We start from the raw sequence: 20884 nt of genomic DNA on the forward strand, positions 1-20884 counted from the left end.
AACTCAGCATCATCGAGAATTCAAGTATTGTATACGTCATTAGTCCGATCCTTTACTTTGTAGGAACTATTCATAATAGCGAACTTGCAAAATGAATCTCTTTATGATAAAGAGATTTGTTGTTCTTGACCCTGCTTCACTTTAATTGTTATTTGAACAAGTAAAAGTTACGTCTTGGTTCGAGTGATGCAACAGTTTAGTATTTATAAATAAACAAATCATTTCTATAATGCATGGTTAAGGGTGAATTTATATGATGTTATGAAATTAAAAATTTGCCACTTTTACTTGAAAATTGAAATATGTTTTCAGAAGGAAGTTATTTACTGGCGAGATTAGAATGTAGTTTGTTATACAGCTCTTAAATGGTTAGTCTTAATACTCCCACATGGGTTACAAGCTGCAATAGCAGCACATAAATGACTTATAAAGCTCTAGGCCTTTGACCATACAAATCATACCTTTCTCGGCCTTTTGGCTAAGATCAAGTGTAGTATCTGTTCTTATCAGTTTAATATCTGATATGTGAGTCAATGACTCACACGATATTAAATTAATTTTTTAAGGGGAAGAGTCCACCACATTAGCTTGCTAATGGGGCTCTTAAGTGTCGCCTATGTTTTGCACTACTGCATGGGCTTGGCGCACCCCTCCAACTTTAGTCTAATCTTTTACCTTTGGGAAATATTAAATTAAATATGTGGTTGGTTTTTGGGTTTTGTAGTGGATTCTGAGTAGACTGATAAGCTCTTTTTTAACTGAATTCAAGTATGGTATGGTATGGTATGCTTATAACTAACAAAACAGCTATAAAATTCTTTCTTTCTTTTTTCAGTAATCATCAAGCTTTAAGAGATTTTCAGTTCCTAACTTGAGATTTTGGGCTGCTGACAGCCTAACTTGGGTGAAACTTGAAATTTAATGTCATGGGCAATATTACATTTGGAGTAAATTTTAGCTGTTTTTTCAGTTAAGTTGAGAGAAACACATACATATTGGAGAAATGAGCTTCTCTGGCTATTTCAGTTCAAATCATAACTAATAAATTTAGGTCATTACATTACACAATTAACTAATGCTTGCCACTACTATTTACTATTTACATGAGTGTTAATATCATTTTATGTTCAAAATAGAGCATGGCACATCATTTGGTTAAATCCTCATGATGATGATACACCCTAGAGGTATGAAAAATGATCTTTACCAGTTTTAATATGAAATTCTGTAAAAGTTAAAAAAAAAAAAAAGTAGTTGCCAGTGTTCTTATGAGCCTTTGTTAAGTGCAGTCCTGGTAGTGAAAGGCTTCAGCAAAGTTTCACCATGAAAATGGCAAGGTTTAAACTTGAATCATACATTGCAATGTGAAAAAAAAAGGTGTACCTGAATATACTCCAATCTCACTTTTGAGATGAGTTGATTCTTTTTGTTTTGTTTTTTTTTTTTTTTTTTTTGAATCAAAGGAACAATTTTATTCAACCACAAACACCAAACTACAAAGCAAGCTGCCAAGAACAGCTGACACAAAACTTAACTCTAGCCTTGGCAATCAACTTGATCTGATTACTTAGCACCTTAGCAAAGCTACAAACAAATTCAAAGATACATCTATTTTTATTACACCAAATGCAATATATAATAGGAGCTACTATAGTGTTCAAAACAGCAGCCACAAGGCCTTTGATGGGTTTCTTAAACCAGGTTATCCAAGCCTCAATTTCCTCAAGCCAAACGAATTGACCAAACCAATCTTGCACATCTTGAATCACCATTTTTGTGTAAACACAATCAAAGATAACATGCTGATGAGTCTCATCAGAGGTCACACAAGCCGGGCAGCAGCGAGAGTCTAAGCTCATGAATCTTCCAAGAGGGTCCCTTGTGAGCAGATGATTGTTAATCGCTTGCCAAACAATAATGTAGTGCTTGGGAACACTAAGTTTGTGCCAGACAAGAATATGACACTCTATCACAAGCAAGAAGAAAAAATTAGAAATGTTTTACTTTAAATCGCTCTTGTCTCTCAGCCTCCATCAAGGAATGATGATCCAAGGAATTCCTCACCTTAAGCAGCTTTCTAAAATACCAGCTAAAGTCACTTTTGAGAGTAAGACACCAAAATTCCTGATCCTTCAAGTAGACATCATTAATCCATCTCACCCAAGACAATCTTGTTTCGTTGAGAGAGCCCAAATGTACTTAGCAGTGAGAGCCATATTCAACTTCCTTCCTTCTCTAAATCCAAGACCACCATACTTTTTGGATAAACAAACATGCTCCCAAGAAGTAAGATGAACTTTACTACGATTTCCTTGAACACCCCAAAGGTAATTTCTACAAAGTTTGTTAATCTCCGCAGTCACCTTATGAGGAAGGATAAATATGCCCATCTAGTAGTTTCTTATTCCCAACAAAGCCAAATGAATGAGTTGAGTTCTACCAACAAACGAAAGATTTCTACTAGTCCAATTATAGAGTTTCTTCTAAATCTTATCAATAATCCCTCTACCATTAGTTGCTCTCCACTTAGTAGGTCTCAAATTAACACCAAGGTATCTCAAAGGAAAGGTACCTTCCTCCATCTGAACAATGTTCTTGAGATGAAGCTTACTATCATGATAAATACCACCAAAATAAATATGAAATTTGGATTTTTTTAACAGCTAAACCAGTAGTGGCACAAAAACAATCAATAGTATCTTGAACAATTTGGAGAGACTTCATATTACCCTTACAAAAGATCACCAAATCGTCAGCAAACAAGAGATTAACTAACCTCAAAGACTTGCACATAGGGTGGAAACCAAAATCCATTTTAGAAGAAGCTTGACGCAATAATCTGGTAAGATAATCCATAATCAGTACAAATAGTATGGGCGAGATAGGATCGCCTTGACAAAGACCTTCCTCACCTTTGAACTCCCCATGAAATCTGCCATTCAACATCAGGGTATAGGAAGTGCCCTACAAACAAACTAAAATCCAATTAATGAATATAGTGGGGAAACAAAGACCATTAAGAATATCAGAAACAAACAACCAGTCAACATTATCGTAAGCCTTGCTTAAATCGATTTTCATAAAGCATCTAGAAGAGGTCATTTCAATGGAACGTGCACAAAAGAACTCTGAAAATCACAACTTGGTAACAAAATATAGCAAATATTGACTCAAACTGTAATTTTACAATCATGCTTGGATAATTTTGAAAAAATTTGACTTAAAAAATTCAACAAGACAATTACAATTCTCTAAATGAACGCTCACCAGAGCTCACCACCCCCAACTCAAAATTAGACAGTGTCCTCAATGTCACAAAAAATATGAAATGAAAAAAGATAGGGAAAAGAGTAGACCTGATTGACGACAATATGCACGGAGTGAGAGTGGAGATAACCTAATAACAATAACCCAAAACAAACATAGAAAATAAAAAAATATAAAATAAATTAAATAAACTTACTAAAAACATAAAGATAAAACCTGATTAGTCATTGGTAGACAGAAGTGATCTCCTCAGGTAAGTCTACCAACTATATGTTTGTACTATCCAGTATCAAAAATAAACTTTCTTTTATCCTTCGTCTCAAAAATAGATGCACTGGTGACATTTTCAGGATAAGGAAAATATTCATTCTCAATGTCATGAAGGAAATGGTATGCTTGGTCACTTGAGAAAATTTTACAAATTTCCTCCACAACTGTGTCTATCACATCAGTATGATAACACTTGTTTTCATTTGAAATGGTTGGAAGAATTTCAGGATGAGAAATATTGTCACTCCAAATAGTAATAGCATCATTCTCATTGAGTTTGCAAGAGATTGGGGTAGAGGGTGATGGTATTATCTCAATTTGTGGAGGAAGAACATTGTTTGAAATTTGTTCATTGAATTCCATATTTTCCTCTACTAATTGAGTGAGCGAAGCATTTTGGTTTTCATTCATCTTTCTTTCATTCACTAGACTAGCAAAAAATATTAAACTATTTTTCTCTAGAAATTCGCTATTGCTAAATTGAGATGATTGACAATGTTAATTCCATTTTTGGCATATTTAATTGACAAAAATATTTTATTATTTAATGTATATTTCGGCTGGCATATATTGATTTGGTTTCCATATTTGTGTAAATCAAACTTGAAAGGAAAGTTGTCTAGCTTTCCTATTTTTGGAAAAAAGGTAAAAATGGTAAGTTTGGTTACCCATTTCGTTTTTTATCTAACCAGCTGTTATTCTGATCTTGTGTTGAGTTTCCCATTTTCTTAGATCAGGTTTCTTGAAGAGAAAACCGGAGCTAGACTTTCCTTTTCTATAAAAGGAAAGTTGTAGTTACTACCCACGATTCTGTATGTACAGAAACGGAAATTCCTGGACTGATTGAAGAATTATTTTAGGGAAGTTTCTAGTGGGTTGAGGTCTTGTTCAGACCGAATGTAAGCTGTCTATGAGATGTATATTCATTATAAATACATCCTATAGCTGCTAGGTTTTGTATCTCTTTCATACACTTAGAATTGCTTTCATATCTTAAGGAAAGAGTGTCTTTGTTTAGTACCTCTCTTGGTACCTCTCTTGTATCTTTGAATTTCATTCATATCTTTAGAAAAGAGAGTCTTTGATTTGTAGAGAAGAGTTGTTCTACTCTTACTCTGTTTATTTGTTGTTTGTATTGTCTTGAGTCTGTATTCAAGTCTACAACGAAGAAGAACATCAGTGCACCTTCGGGAGAAGGGTATTTACAAGCTTTCGGGAGATTGCTTTTGAAGTCTTGCATCGGGAGGATACAAGCACACAACCTTCGGGAGATGGTTGTATAGGCTTTCGGGAGATAGCCTTTAAGCCTTGAATCGGGAGGATTCAAGCACTCTTCAAGGTGATCGAAGGGAGTTCGAGCACTTGGAGTTTTATCAAGATTCGGTTAGTAGGTGGAATACATCAAGCTTGCGGCATACAATAAGAGGGAGTCTATTTATGCATAAGTCAATTACTTTGTATTTTTGATACCGATCTAATGAATCTTATCTCTGGGCGTGGCCCCGTGGACTAGTAACAATCTGAAAGGATTGTTGAAACCACGTACAAAAATCTTGTGTGTTTTTACTTTTATGCACTGTTTGTTTTTCTGGGTTTCTCTGGAGTTACAGAGTTGCATTCTGTAACTACAGAAAACTGTTTTCAGTACCAGTTTTATTATTCCGCATTTAATTAATCATTTAATTAAATAATCAAACTGGGAATATTAAAATACGGAATTTCAATTGGTATCAGAGCAAGTCACTAAATTCTTAGTGAGATCTTGAGGTTATTCCGTTTAACTTGTTTTGTGTGAGATGTCTTTGTTTGCAGAAGGAAGTTCCATCTCTAGACCTCCTCTATTGAATGAGTCGAATTATCCTTATTGGAAGGTCAGGATGAGAGCTTTCATCAAATCGCAAGATGAGAAAGCATTCTTACAGGGTGGTCTCAACCTACTGAAAATGATGAAAAAGGTAATACTCAGGTAAAATCTGAACTCAGTTGGACCACTGAAGATGAAAAACTGTCTGGTTATAATAATAAGGCTTTACATGCTATTTTTAATGGTGTTGGTGAAGGTTTTATTAAATTAATATCATCTTGTGAATCTGCAAAAGAAGCATGGGAAATCCTTCAAATTCAATTTGAAGGTACTGCTGATGTAAAGAGATCACGATTTACCATGCTTCAAACTAGATTTGATGAATTGAGAATGTCAGATACTGAAACTTTAAATGATTTCTATGAAAGATTATCTGACATCTCTAATGAGTTTTTTGCCTTGGGAGAAAAACTAGATGAATCTGTCTTGGTTCGAAAAATTGTTCGAGTTCTTCCTGACAGGTTTGATACAAAATTGCTTGGAATGGAAGAGGCGAAAGATTTTGGCAAAATGAAGGTTGAGGAACTCATGGGATCTTTAAGAACCTTTGAGTTGAATCAACAAATCAAGAAAAAGAGTAAGCAAAATCTCTCGAATGAGAAAAGCAAAGGTATTGCCTTTAATGCTTCTGAAAATATTGTTTCTGATGATGAAAATGATGATGAAATGGCTCTATTGGCAAAAAATTTCCAAAAATTCTTGAAATCTGGTGGAAATAAAAAGTTCTTTTCAAAGAACCCAAAAGGTAACATTTCTGGTAACATTCCCTCTAAACCTTTTCCATCTAACAATAAAAAAGGTATTAAATGCAGAGAATGTGAAGGTTTTGGTCACACTCAATCTGAATGTGCTAATACCTTAAAGAAAAATAAAAAGGGATTGAATGTTACTTGGAGTGATGATTCTGAGAGTAGTGAGGATGAAAAAGAAAAAGTTGTCCTAACAAGTGTTTTGTCAAGAAATTTGCAGGAAAAAGGAAAAAGCATTTGCTTAAACAATATCCTGATCAATGACAACAAGGAAGAATCCAGATCCGAATCAGATGAGTCAGAAATTGATGAGGATTCCATGATTGAATCTTACAAGGTAATGTTTGGTAAGTGGTTGGAAACTAGTGCTGAAAATCGCTCCTTGGTTAAAGATAATAAAATTTTGTGTAACAACATTAATGAGTTGGAAGATAAACTCAAATGTTGTGAATCTGAATTGTCTTTAAAAGAGTCAAAAATTATTTCTTTAACCAAGGAAATTGATAACATTAAAAAGAATGTTAAAATGTTAAACCCAGGTTCCACCATCTTTGAAAAAATTCAAAAATCTAGCCAAACCAATCATGCTGGGCTGGGTTATGTTCCAAATCAACCTGTGTCTAATACCACTAATAGTTTTGTTTCTGGAAGAACTGTTTCTACCTCGCAGGTTTCTGTCTCGACAGAAAAGCACTCTGCTGTTACAGAAAAGAAGCAGCACGGTAAGTTTGACAATTTCAAAGGGAAAGGAAGACGTTTCATTCCTATTTGCCATTTTTGTGGAGTAAAAGGTCACGCCCAAATGTGACTTCCACTAGCGGTGGTTGTAGTATAGATCGGGCGGTCGATTCCACAGGAAGGTGATTATGGACAAAAGCGTTAGTAGAAAAATAAAAACAAAAGGTTAATAATAAGTGATAATAGTAACCAATGATTTTGTGATTTTTAATTTGATAATAAATATTAAAAGAAAGCAAATAGATGTGTAATCAATAGTAAAAGAGAGAAAGGCTTCAAGAATCATCCATATGCTTGTTTAGCTATTTTGTACCTTTGATTCACTAAGTTGACACAAATGATGTAACATTAAAGTTCATTATATTTTGAGTATACAAGTTCTTAAAAATAAAAGAAATAATTTAATCTTATGTAGAACCTAGAAATGACATTATACATCAAGCAATAATGCAATAAAAGATTAAATATAAAACTAAACATCAATATTATTTTTACTAAATAGTAACACATAGAAAGAGCATGACTAATCCTATATATTTTTAGTAAAAATAATGACAAAGAGATAGAGATGGAGATGGAGGTGATAGTGAAGAAAATGAACATTAATATTACTTTTATTAATTTTTAGACACATAGGGAGAGCATGACTAAACCTATATATCATTTAACAAAAAGTAAATAAAAATGAACGTAAAAGATAGAAATGAGCAATACTACCATTACTATAATCACTAAATAAAAATATATAGAAAGAGCATGACTAAGTCTATATATATATTTGGTATAATAGCATAGATAGTATAGATGGAAGAAGAACATAAAAATAAAAGTGGAATATGAACTTGCATTACTCAAATAAACATTACAACAAAAAGTGAATCAAAGATACAAAATAACCTCACTTTGCATATGGAATCATCCCTAACCTTCCAAGGAAGATTAGACCATTATGCTAATCATTCTCATAAAATTTCTAAAGAGAAAAGATGAGAAGAAAAGTTGAGAGAATTTTGCTATAGTTTTTCTACACTAAAAATTACACTCCAAATTACACTAAGTGAGCTCCTATTTATAGAGCCATAAAATGACTAAAAATAAATAAATAAAAATTTGGGATTATAAAATAAATATTAAGATTAAATTTGACATTTCAAATCAAAAATAAAATTAATATTATTTTTGTTATCATTATGATTTGTCTTCTACTCTTTGGATGAAGGTTGAGTGTGGAAGAGAAAAATAGGGTTGATGATGACCTAGGCTTATCATCATTGCATCACATGCTTTGGAAGAGACAAAATTGATTATGAGCTTCATGGGCTAGGCTTGACCTTTTTGGGTTGGGTTGCTTTGGACTTCAACAAAAATGCCAATTTTTCCCTCATTTCTTTTCAACTTTGCTCCTTCCTCTTTCTTTCAACAAAAATACACTTTAATTCCTACAAGAAAGACATAAATTGAATCAAAATTAAATATTTTCATTTATAAAATATATTACAATAATTTCATGAAAATATTAATTAAAACTCAATTTATTTTATCATTTAAAATAAATAAAAGTGTATTTTTAACCACTAATCACCTGGTATTAGGGGTGTTCATCAAACCGCCCAAACCGCTTAAACTGCCCGCACCGTACCACACCGCAAAAAAAATGCGGTTTGAAATTCTTTGCAGTGCGGTCGCGGTTTAAATTTTTCCTAAACCTCGCGGTGCGATGCGGTTTGCGGTTTTGAATTGTTAACATGCGGTTCAAACTGCACCGCACCGCACATTATAAAAATACCAATTTTTTATATTTATTTAGGTCCAGTATGTGAATGTTCAACTCAAAGTCCACTAATTATTGTATTGTTGGCACTTAATTTTTTTTTTCATATTTATTTTCAGGCCTTATGGTATTTTGACAAGTTTTGCTCAAAGTTTGTTGTATTCATGATAGTTTAATTATTTAGTTATAGTCCAAACCGCATAAACCACAAAAACCTCACCGCACCGCACTAGCGGTGCAGTTTTTGCAGGTTTTTAGTTTCGCGATGTGGGTGCGGTATGGAAAATTGAAAAAACTGCATCTGCGGGTTGTTTTGAAAAAATAGTCAAAAACCGCACCACCTGCACCGCGAACACCCCTACCTGGTATCACTTCTTTTTTGCCTTTGATTTTTAGGGATACGGATACACCAATGAAGAAGTCTGCTTTGATTACTGGAAATAGACAATGGAATCATTCTCTGCTTGAGCAATTAATCCTGGACTCAAATGTTTCAAAAATTCAGAGTATACCCCTTACACTTTGTGATCAACAAGATCAACTTATATGGCATCATGAAGCTAATGGAATGTACTCAGTCAAATCGGGATATGCCCTTGCTACCAGACTTGAAGAACAGCAACCCACAGCCAGTTCTAATCTTTCTCTTCAATAGTGGAAAAAGTTCTGGTCCTTGTCCTTACCTTCCAAAATCAAGAATTTTTATGGCGTGCTATACACGACTGTCTCTCAGTGGCTGGAATCCTTCACACTAGACATATAAGTGATTCAGCTATATGCACTTTATGTCACAGATGCAATGAGTCAATCATTCATGCACTGTTCCATTGCAAAAGACCAAGAAAAATATGGCAGCTATCCTCTTTCTCCATCAATGATTTCATGTCGAATAATATGTCTCTAATGGATCTCTTACAGCTGGGTTTCTTCGATTTGGTCTACTAAATAAATCGAGCAATTTGCTATTATCCTTTAGAGCATTTGGGATGAGAGGAACAAAGAGAGACATGGATCGACACCAAAGCCGCCTAAAATTGCTTTGTTTTTTGCAGTCGACTATTTGGAAGAATATCATGCAGCACAAGCTAAACCAGGTGCTGCTGCTGTCTCTGCAGGTTCGTCTTCCAGGCCTCTGCAACATGATCCTCCCTGGATGAATCCGCCCTCAGGCCGGCTGAAGCTAAACACTGATGCGGAAGTTAACACAATGAATAACAAAACTGGTTTCGGAGCAGTCCTTCGTAACAGCACAGGAGATATAATAGCTGCAATGGCTATGCCTTTTCAAGGATGTTTTCGACCAAAAGTTATGGAAGCTATGTCTTTGATTTATAGCTTACAATGGCTTAAAGACCTTCAATTACTAGTTCACTACATAGAGACTGATTCTCTATTAGTGGTTCTGATTTTCATTGCTTGTTAAATAATGTTTCACTTTTAGTATCCAATTTCCTTGGGGCATAGATCTCTCACATTTATAGATCTGCTAATAATGCAGCTCACCTATTAGCCAAATTTGCTCTTTCGGTGGATTCTAATTGTACATGGTGGGAAGAATTACCTCCCCCAATTATGCCTCTTGTATTCTAACTTTATTATCAATATATTGGCATTTTATCGAAAAAAAAAATACACATGATTTTAAAATTTTTGCCTATTAATTGGTAATTTTTTTTAATAATATGTCTTATTTTAATTATTCGTCAAAGCCATGCTTCGCTCTTCCTGAGTGTATATTGTTATTTTTTATGTGAAGCAATTCAAGAGGACAAAAAAAAGGTATAGATAGATTGTGTTATAAGTACAAACATGAACTCCAACTAAAGCACAATTCACAAACCAATTTATCATAGGAAAAAAAAAGGTTTGTCTTGATAAAAAGAAAAAAAGCTTGTAGTGCAGATACAGAGTTTTATTTTTATTTTTATTGTTTTGGAGGAGGGAAGCAGATGCAGAGGTGGTCTTGCAAGAGTCAAAAAGGGTAGGAATAAAAAGCAGAATACTATGAAGAAAAACAGAGAGAGAATGGAAACTTATTAAAGTACAATCTCTTTATGAATAAGTGATGATAACATAATTTAGAAGGTAGGATATACTAATTATTATCTCTGTTTTTGGTTACAGCAATGTCCTTTGGAATGTACACATTTCTATCTTCTTCATGAAGAGTTTATAAAATTAATATTAAAATTGCCACTTTCACTTGAAATATGTAGATATGACTCCCACATGGATTTCAAGCTACAATAGCAACTCATTAATGACTTATAAGACTCTAAGCCTTTGACTAGACAAATCATACCTTTCTCGGCCTTTTGGCTAAGATCAAGTGTAGTATCTGTTCTTATCAGTTTAATATCTGATATGTGGGCCAATGGCTCACACGATATTAAATTAATTTTTTAAGGGGAAGAGTCCACCACATTAGCTTGCTATTGGGACTCTTAAGTGTCGCCTATGTATTGCACTACTGCATGGGCTTGGCGCACCCCTCCAACTTTAGTTTAAACTTTTACCTGGGTATGTTTGTTTTCCTTTGGTACACTAGAAAAGTGATTACATTTTTTGGTGTTCTTGTGTCTCTTTTTAAATATTTGGTCTTAATTCCACATTGATATGAACTTGAATAGGCTGACAAGCTCATTTGTACATGATTCTAAGTTCATATAGAATCTATTTGTGCATTCTAGTTTGAGAATCTACTTGTAATAGTGTTATTACAACTCAATGTAAAAGCACAAACCAATTTATCATAGAAAAAGTTTGTAGAGCAGCATATACAGAGTGTTTTTTTTTTTCTTAAGGGAAGAATATACTGAGTTGGTGAGTACTTATAGCATTTCTGGTCTTGTAAGAGTCAAAACAGTTTGGCTCCAAAAGTGTAGAAATAGAAAGCAGAATCTTTTGAAAAAAAATGAGAGAGAATGAAAGCTTATTAACATGAAAGCTTATTAAAGTTTAACCTCTTTATAAAGGGATGAGTTCGAACCAAGTCCCCTAAATTATTAGAAATATGGAATAACATTGTGCTACACTAGAAAAAAAGTTTAATCTCTTTATGAATAATGAATAGTGATAACGTAATTTAGAAGCTAGGATGTACTAATTTTCATCTTTGTTTTCGGTTGCAGTCTCTTGAAAGCTTATAGTGGCATATTTAGCACTCCTATTAAAGCAATGGTGTCCATAGCTACAATTGGACTTCATTTCTTATTCTTTATCTACCTTTTTTAGGGGGCTAAATACCATTTTAGACTTTGTGTTTTGCAAAAGTTACTAATTGAACCATTTATTTTGTTAAATGATAAAATAAACCCTGTATTTTCTTTAATGGTACAAATAAGATCCTGAACTGATTTTTTGTTATAATAAGATTTGATAATAATCTAATCTAAAAGTGTAATGATAAAACTATTTATATTTTCTGTATTTGTTCGTGTTAGGAATTGTCTTCAAGTTGGTTGTTTTTTTTAAAAAAAAAGTTAGTTGAAAATTAAGCTCAGGGTCCTATTTTTACTATTTTGAAAAATATTTGTCATTTAACAAAACAGAGGGTTTAATCGGTAACTTTTACAAAATACAGAGCCTAAAATGGTATTTACCCTTTTTAGGGCATCTGTCAAGCTTAAAAATCCTTTGCAATGTGACCTTTTAACAGGGTTGTTTTTAGCTTTTATGGGATCTATGGCAAAATTTAAAAAATAAGCCTTTTATTTGAGAAGTAAAATGGAATTCAAATAATTTTTTCTAGCAAAAGAAATTTTGGAGGGCCTTATAGACTGTGTTTAAAAAAAGATCTTAAAAGAAAAAGAGACGGGGAGGCCTCTGGGATGTGGGGTCTTGGGCAAGGGCAACGACCCCGACCACCCTACCCTAAAGACGGTCCTGCCTTTTAACTTGGAGTGATATGAAGTCCTCATCTTACAATTACTTGGGTGGCAATCATCTTAATCTTCTTCTAATTGCCTATGGCCTTCTCTATTACCATAGAAACACTCAACTATACACCATGCAGTTGGTGAAGGAGCCATAAGCAATACCTTAAAGCGTGATTTTGCTTGTGAGGGTAATAAAATTATTCGTAAGGCTTTTAAATGGAGTCATGAACTAGTTGTTGTTTGTAAAGTTTGGAAGGAAATTAAATTTGAATTTGAAGCAATGGATACGTAGTAATTCAACAATTATTTTATGTTCTTTGTTCTTATTCTTAAATTGAATTTTGAATTGTAATACACTCGGCATCGAGAATTCAAGTATTGTATACATCATTAGTTCGATCATTTGCTTTGTAGGAACTATCCATAATAGCGAACTTGCAAAATGAATCTCTTTATGATAAAAAGATTTGTTGTTCTTAACCCTGCTTCACTTTAATTGTTATTTGAACAAGTAAAAGTTATGTCTTCGTTCGAGTGATGCAACAGTTTAGTATTTATAAATAAACAAATCATTTCTATAAAGCATGGTTAAGGGTGAATTTATATGATGTTGTAAAATTAAAAATTTGCCACTTTTACTTGAAAATTGAAATATGTTTTCAGAAGGAAGTTATTTACTGGCAAGATTAGGATGTAGTTTGTTATATAGCTGTTAAATGGTTAAAGTCTCAATACTCCCACATGGATCGCAAGCTACAATAGTAGCTCATTAATGACTTATAAAACTCCAAGTCTTTGACCATACTAATCATACCTTTCTCGGCCTTTTGGCTAAGATCAAGTGTAGTATCTGTTCTTATCAGTTTAATATCTGATATGTGAGTCAATGACTCACACGATATTAAATTAATTTTTTAAGGGGAAGAGTCCACCACATTAGCTTGCTATTGGGGCTCTTAAGTGTCGCCTATGTTTTGCACTACTGCATGGGCTTGGCGCACTCCTCCAACTTTAGTCTAATCTTTTTGCTTTAGTCTTTGCAACGAATTCTAAGCTCATAACTAACAAAACATCTAATAAAATTATTTTGTTTAGAAATTTTCAGTTCTGAAATGATTTTAAATACTTCATGAACTTTTCTATTTATAACTTATTCACTGATTTGAATGAAACTTAAAATTTGGTGTGGCAGACAAAGAAATGAGTTTCTCTGACTATTTCAATTCAAATCATAATTAATAGGTCATTACATTACACAATTAACTAATGCTTGTCAATACTATTTAGTATTACTGATACACCCTAGAGGTATGAAAAATGATCTTTACCAGTTTTACTATGAATTTCTGTAAAAAAAAAAAAATGGTTGCCTTTGTTAAGTGCACTCCTTGTAGTGAAAGGCTTCAGTAAAGTTTCCCCATGAAAATAGCAAGGTTTAAACTGAATATACATTGCAATGTAAAAAAAAGAAAATATACCTGAATATACTACAATCTCACTTTAGAGATGTGTTGAATCTTTGCGTTTGGTTAGAGGTAATGCAATGGAATAGAATGTAAATGAATCAATTTTCATTCTATTTATTCGTTTGGTTGCATTTTAAAGTAAGAATATCATTCTAATGGAATGACTTTTCTACTATGTTTGTAGAATGATTATTCTATTATATAATGGAAGGAAAGACGATTCGAATGCTAAGATAAGAAAAAAATTTAATAATTATTTTATCAATTTTCTTTATGCATTTTGAATTTTGTTCTATTTCATTCTTATTTCTGTTCTCATTTCCATTCTCATTCCTAACTGTATATTGTTCATTTTTTTTATCAGTTTACTGATGTGAAGCAACTTGAGAGTTCAGAAAGAAAATAAAAGTATAGATAGTGTTATAAGTACAAACATGAACTCCAAATAAAGCACAAACTAATTTACCATAGAAAAAAAAAGTTTGTCTTGATAAAAAAAAGGCTTGTATTATTTTTACTCCAAAGGGTTAAGGAATAGAAAGCAGAATCCTTTGAAAATGAAGAAGAAGAGAGAATGGAAGCTTACTAAAGTACAATCTGTTTATGAATAGTGATAACATAATTTAGAAGCTAGGATGTACTAATTATTATCATCATTTGTTTTGGGTTGCAGCAGTGTCTTGAAAGCATATGGTGGCATTTAATGCAATGGTGTCCATAGCTAGGACTCTACATAGTACATAGTACATTGCTTATGCTAACTCTAGCATGAAAATCCTTTGTCACAGGACCTTTTAACTTGGGGCGATATGGAGTATACATCGTCGGTTTGGATTGCAGTTAGTACTTGGGTGGCAATCACCTCAGTCTTCTTCTCATTGCAAGTGGCCTTCTTAATCAATTACCATAGGAACACTCAACTATACACCACTTGCAGTTGCAGTTGGTGAGCCTGTCATAAGTAATACTTCAAACCATGGAGTATCAAGTAGATATATATAGGTAATTAATTTGTAAATAAACAAATCATTCTGATAAACCATGGATAAGGGTGAATATATATGATGTTATAAAATTAAGGAAATTGTCACTTTTACTTGAAATATGTTTTGAGAAGGATGCTGTTTATTGGCAAAATTAAGAATGTAGTTTGTTGACTCATAGCTAGTCTGTAAGATTACAATAAAAAAAAAAGATATAGCTGTTAAATGGTTAGTCTCAATACTCCCACATGGGTTACAAGCTACAATAGCAGCATATTAATGACTTATAAAGGTCTAGGCCTTTGACCAAACAAATCATACCTTTCTCGGCCTTTTGGCTAAGATCAAGTGTAGTATCTGTTCTTATCAGTTTAATATCTGATATGTGGGCCAATGGCTCACACGATATTAAATTAATTTTTTAAGGGAAAGAGTCCACCACAATAGCTTGCTATTAGGGCTCTTAAGTGTCGCCTATGTATTGCACTACTACATGGGCTTGGCGCACCCCTCTAACTTTAGTTTAAACTTTGTTTTTTTGATTATTGGATTCTTTGCTACACCATACCCTGATTAATTCCACATTCTAATCCAATAATTTAATATAATTGCCTTTTTATCAACTTTTCATAATCCAAATTTGAAGTCCATGAGTTCCAAGGTGTAGTTATTCTATGATATGAACTTGAAGGAATTCAAACATGGTGTTCTACTACTATTCTATGCTCATAACTAACATAGCAGCTATAAAATTATTCTTGTTTGAGCTTTAAAAGATTTCAGTTCTAGAAATGATTTTAAATATATCACCAAGTTTGCTTTTTATAACTCTGTCTCTGTCACATGCAATTCATTTGGAGTGAATTTTAGCTGTTTTTCAGTTAAGATTAGAGAACACACATACACATTGGAGAAATGATATTCTCTGGCTATTTCATTTCAAATCATAACTAATAAATTTAGGTCATTACAGTACACAATATTAACTAATGTTTGTCACTATTATTTACTATTTAATATCATTTGGTAACTGGTTAATTCCTCTTGATGATCTTTACCAATTTTATTTGATGCAGCAAAGTGTACTATGAATGGCAAGTTTTTATGAGCCTTTACTCCTGGAAGTGAAAGGTGTCAGCAAGGTTTCACTAAGAACAACAACGTTTTAAACTGAATCATACATTGCAATGTAAAATGAAATAAAAGAAAAAGAAAATGTGGGTGAATATAATCCAATCTCACATCTGAGATGTGTTGAATTTAGGGCAATCTACTCCTCTTTCTAGGCATAGTTGTTTTAGCAAAGGGACACTCTTTTGATTGTTTCCCATAGACAAAGTTCATTTACAATCTAGAAGAACAATTGACACTCTTGACAAATACCAAATGACCATAGTTTGAGAATAATTAACTTCTATAATTCTCAATCTCAAGATGCTACAAGTTTGTATGGGATTTAAGTGCATCAAGTACATCTTATTCTTGTTACTAACAATGAGCCTCAACAGCATTACTGACACAAATTTTCATAACCATGAAGTATAAATATGGTAGCTCCTCTATTTCAGTAAAAGATAAGTCCAAATATCTTAATATGTCCCTATCATCATTAAAATTGCCACTTTTACTTGAGATATGAGTTGAGAAGGATGTTATATAACTACTGGCAAGATTATGATTTATGATGATGTATATATAGCTCTTAAATGGTTAGTCTTAATACTCCCACATGGGATACAAGCTGCAATAGCAGCACATAAATGACTTATAAAGGTCTAGGCCTTTGACCATGCAAATCATACCTTTCTCGGCCTTTTGGCTAAGATCAAGTGTAGTATCTGTTCTTATCAGTTAATATCTGATATGTGAGCCAATGGCTCACACGATATTAAATTAATTTTTTAAGAGGAAGAGTCCACCACATTAGCTTGCTAATAGGGCTCTTAAGTGTCACCTATGTTTTGCACTACTGCATGGGCTTGGCTTACCCTTCCAACTTTAGTCTAATCTTTTACCTTTGGGAAATATTAAATTAAATATGTGGTTGGTTTTTTGGTTTTGTAGAGGATTCTGAGTAGACTGATGAGCTCTTTTTTTACTGAATTCAAGTATGGTATGTTATGGTATGCTTATAACTAACAAAACAGCTATAAAATTATTTCTTTCTTTTTTCAGTAATCATCAAGCTTTAAGAGATTTTCAGTTCCTAACTTGAGATTTTGGGCTTCTGACAGCCTAACTTGGGCTTGGAGTAAATTTTAGCTGTTTTTTCAGTTAAGTTGAGAGAAACACATACATATTGGAGAAATGAGCTTCTCTGGCTATTTCAGTTCAAATCATAACTAATAAATTTAGGTCATTACATTACACAATTAACTAATGTTTGTCAATACTATTTACTATCTACATGAGTGTTAATATCATTTTATGTTCAAAATAGAGCATGGCACATCATTTGGTTAAATCCTCATGATGATGATACACCCTAGAGGTATGAAAAATGATCTTTACCAGTTTTAATATGAAATTCTGTAAAAGTTAAAAAAAAAAAAAAAGTAGTTGCCAGTGTTCTTATGAGCCTTTGTTAAGTGCAGTCCTGGTAGTGAAAGGCTTCAGCAAAGTTTCACCATGAAAATGGCAAGGTTTAAACTGAATCATACATTGCAATGTGAAAAAATAACGGTGTACCTGAATATACACCAATCTCACTTTTGAGATGTGTTGAATCTTTTTGTTTTTATTTTTTTATTTTTTTTGAATCAAAGGAACAATTTTATTCAAGCACAAACACCAAACTACAAAGCAGGCTGCCAAGAACAGCTGACACAAAACTTACAAAATGTTGATTAAAGAGAAAGCATCAACTTCCCTTTTAGTGAGATGAGAAAATAAACAACCCTTTACTCTAGCCTTGACAATCAACTTGATCTGATTACTTAGCACCTTACCAGAGCTACAAACAAATTCAAAGATACATCTATTTTTATTACACCAAATGCAATATATAATAGCAGCTACTATAGTGTTCAAAACAGCAGCCACAAGGCCTTTGATTGGTTTCTTACACCAGGTTATCCAAGCCTCAATTTTCTCTGGCCAAACGAATTGACCAAACCAATTTTGCACATCCTGAATCACCATTTTTGTGTAAACACAATAATCAAAGATAACATACTGATGAGTGTCATCAGAGGTCACACAAGCCGGGCAGCAGCGAGAGTCTAAGCTCATGAATCTTCCAAGAGGGTCCCTTGTGAGCAGATGATTGTTAATCGCTTGCCAAACAATAAAGTGGTGCTTGGGAACACTAAGTTTGTGCCAGACGGGAATATGACACTCTATCACAAGCAAGAAGAGAAAGGTAGAAATGTTTTACTTTAAATCGCCCTTGTCTCTCAGCCTCCATCAAGGAATGATGATCCAAGGAATTCCTCAGCTTAAGCAGCTTTCTAAAATACCAGCTAAAGTCACTTTTGAGAGTAAGACACCAAAACTCCTGATCCTTCAAGTAGACATCATTAATCCATCTCACCCAAGACAGTCTTCTTTCGTTGAGAGAGCCCAAATGTACTTAGCAATGAGAGTCATATTCAACTTCTTTCCTTCTCTAAATCCAAGACCACCATACTTTTTGGATAAGCAAAAACATGCTCCCAAGAAGTAAGATGAACTTTACTACGATTTCCTTTAACACCCCAAAGGTAATTTCTACAAATTTTGTTAATCTCAGCAGTCACCTTATGAGAAAGGATAAATATGCCCATCTAGTACTTTCTTATTCCCAACAAAGCCAAATGAATGAGTTGAGCTCTGCCAGCAAACGAAAGATTTCTACTAGTCCAATTATAGAGTTTCTTCTAAATCTTATCAATAATCCCTCTACCATTAGTTGCTCTCCACTTAGTAGGTCTCAAATTAACACCAAGGTATCTCAAAGGAAAGATACCTTCCTCCATCTAAACAATGTTCTTGAGATGAAGCTTACTATCATACTAAATACCACCAAAATAAATATGAGATTTGGATTTTTTTAACAGCTAAACCAGTAGTGGCACAAAAACAATCAATAGTATCTTGAACAATTTGGAGAGACTTCATATTACCCTTACAAAAGATCACCAAATCGTCAGCAAACTAGAGATTAACTAACCTCAAAGACTTGCACATAGGGTGGAAACCAAAACCCATTTAAGAAGAAGCTTGACGCAATAATCTGGTAAGATAATCCATAATCAGTACAAATAGTAAGGGCGAGATAGGATCTCTTGACGAAGACCTTTTTCACCTTTGAACTCCCCATGAAATCTGCCATTCAACATCCAATTAATGAATATAGTGGGGAAACAAAGACCATTAAGAAGATCAGAACAAAGAACAAGTCAACAATATCGTAAGTCTTGCTTAAATCGATCTTCATAAAGCATCTAGAAGAGGTCATTTCAATGGAAATGAATCAATTTTCATTCCACTGTTACTTTTGGTTGCATTTTAAAGTATTTAAATGTCATTTCAATAGAATGACCTTTTAACCATTTTAGTGGAATAGAAAGCAGAATCCTTTGAAAATGAAGAAGAGAGAATGGAAGCTTATTAAAGTACAATCTGTTTATGAATAGTAATAACATAATTTAGAAGCTAGGATGTACTAATTATTATTATTTGCTTTGGGTTGCAGCAGTGTCTTGAAAGCATATGGTGGCATTTAATGCAATGGTGTCCATAGCTAGGACTCTACATAGTACATTGCTTATGCTTTATCTATCTTCTTCAGGGTAACTCTAGCATGAATCCTTTGTCACGGGACCTTTTAACTTGGGGCGATATGGAGTATTCATCGTCGGTTTGGATTGCAGCTAGTACTTGGGTGGCAATCATCTCAGTCTTCTTGTCATTGCCTGTGGCCTTCTCAATCAATTACCATAGGAACACTCAACTATACACCACTTGCAGTTGCAGTTGCAGTTGGTGAGACTGTCATAAGTAATACCTCAAACCATAGAGTATCAAGTAGAAATATATGTTCTTCATTTAAAATGTAAGATTTATTAGTAGATATATATAGGTAATTAATTTATAAATAAACAAATCATTCTGATAAACCATGGATGTATATGATGTTATAAAATTAAGGAAATTGCCACTTTTACTTGAAATATGTTTTGAGAAGGATGCTGATTACTGGCAAAATTAAGAATGTAGTTTGTTGACTCATAGATAGTCTGTAAGATTACAATGAAAAAAAAAATGATACGGCTGTTAAATGGTTAGTCTTAATACTCCCACATGGGTTACAAGCTGCAATGGCAGCATATTAATGACTTATAAAGGTCTAGGCCTTTGACCAATCAAATCATACCTTTCTCGGCCTTTTGGCTAAGATCAAGTGTAGTATCTGTTCTTATCAGTTTAATATCTGATATGTGAGTCAATGACTCACACGATATTAAATTAATTTTTTAAGGGGAAGAGTCCACCACATTAGCTTGCTATTGGGGCTCTTAAGTGTTGCCTATGCTTTGCACTATTGCATGGGCTTGGCGCACCCCTCCAACTTTAGTTTAAATTTTTTAATTGTTTTTTGCATTCAATACCCACTAATTCTACATTCTAATCAAACAATTTTGATTTACTTGCCTTTTATCACCTTTCTCTAATCCAAAATTGAATAGGCTGACAAGCTCATTTGTACAGACTTCAAATATGGTATTTACAACTAACAAAACAGCTATAAAATTCTTCTGGTTTGAGGTATATTTTCTTATTATTATTTCATTCTTTCTTTCTTTCAATTTCAGTAATCAATAAGCTTTAAGATATTTTTAGTTCTGAAAATGGTTTTAAATATATCATCAAGCTTGCTTTTTATAACTTGGCTGGCACATCCACTTGAGATTTTGG

At 33.3% G+C, this 20884-nt stretch overlaps 6 non-coding genes across 6 annotated transcripts; all 6 read left to right on the forward strand.

Annotated features, from left to right (window-relative positions):
• Window positions 1-457: 457 nt before the first annotated feature.
• LOC115718261 (U2 spliceosomal RNA) lies at window positions 458-653 on the forward strand. Its single transcript, XR_004011844.2, has one exon. It is a non-coding gene; the product is annotated as a U2 spliceosomal RNA (small nuclear RNA).
• Window positions 654-10957: 10304 nt separating this feature from the next.
• LOC115718193 (U2 spliceosomal RNA) lies at window positions 10958-11153 on the forward strand. Its single transcript, XR_004011778.1, has one exon. It is a non-coding gene; the product is annotated as a U2 spliceosomal RNA (small nuclear RNA).
• A 2194-nt stretch (window positions 11154-13347) lies between these two features.
• LOC115718216 (U2 spliceosomal RNA) lies at window positions 13348-13543 on the forward strand. Its single transcript, XR_004011800.2, has one exon. It is a non-coding gene; the product is annotated as a U2 spliceosomal RNA (small nuclear RNA).
• A 1760-nt stretch (window positions 13544-15303) lies between these two features.
• On the forward strand, window positions 15304-15499 carry LOC115718310 (U2 spliceosomal RNA). The gene has a single exon (XR_004011889.2). It is a non-coding gene; the product is annotated as a U2 spliceosomal RNA (small nuclear RNA).
• Window positions 15500-16784: 1285 nt separating this feature from the next.
• Window positions 16785-16979, forward strand: LOC115718238 (U2 spliceosomal RNA). Its single transcript, XR_004011822.2, has one exon. It is a non-coding gene; the product is annotated as a U2 spliceosomal RNA (small nuclear RNA).
• Window positions 16980-20338: 3359 nt separating this feature from the next.
• Window positions 20339-20534, forward strand: LOC115718332 (U2 spliceosomal RNA). The gene has a single exon (XR_004011911.2). It is a non-coding gene; the product is annotated as a U2 spliceosomal RNA (small nuclear RNA).
• Window positions 20535-20884: the final 350 nt, after the last annotated feature.

This window comes from Cannabis sativa, chromosome 5 (genome assembly GCF_029168945.1).
Source record: "Cannabis sativa cultivar Pink pepper isolate KNU-18-1 chromosome 5, ASM2916894v1, whole genome shotgun sequence".
NCBI classification, from domain to species: domain Eukaryota; kingdom Viridiplantae; phylum Streptophyta; class Magnoliopsida; order Rosales; family Cannabaceae; genus Cannabis; species Cannabis sativa.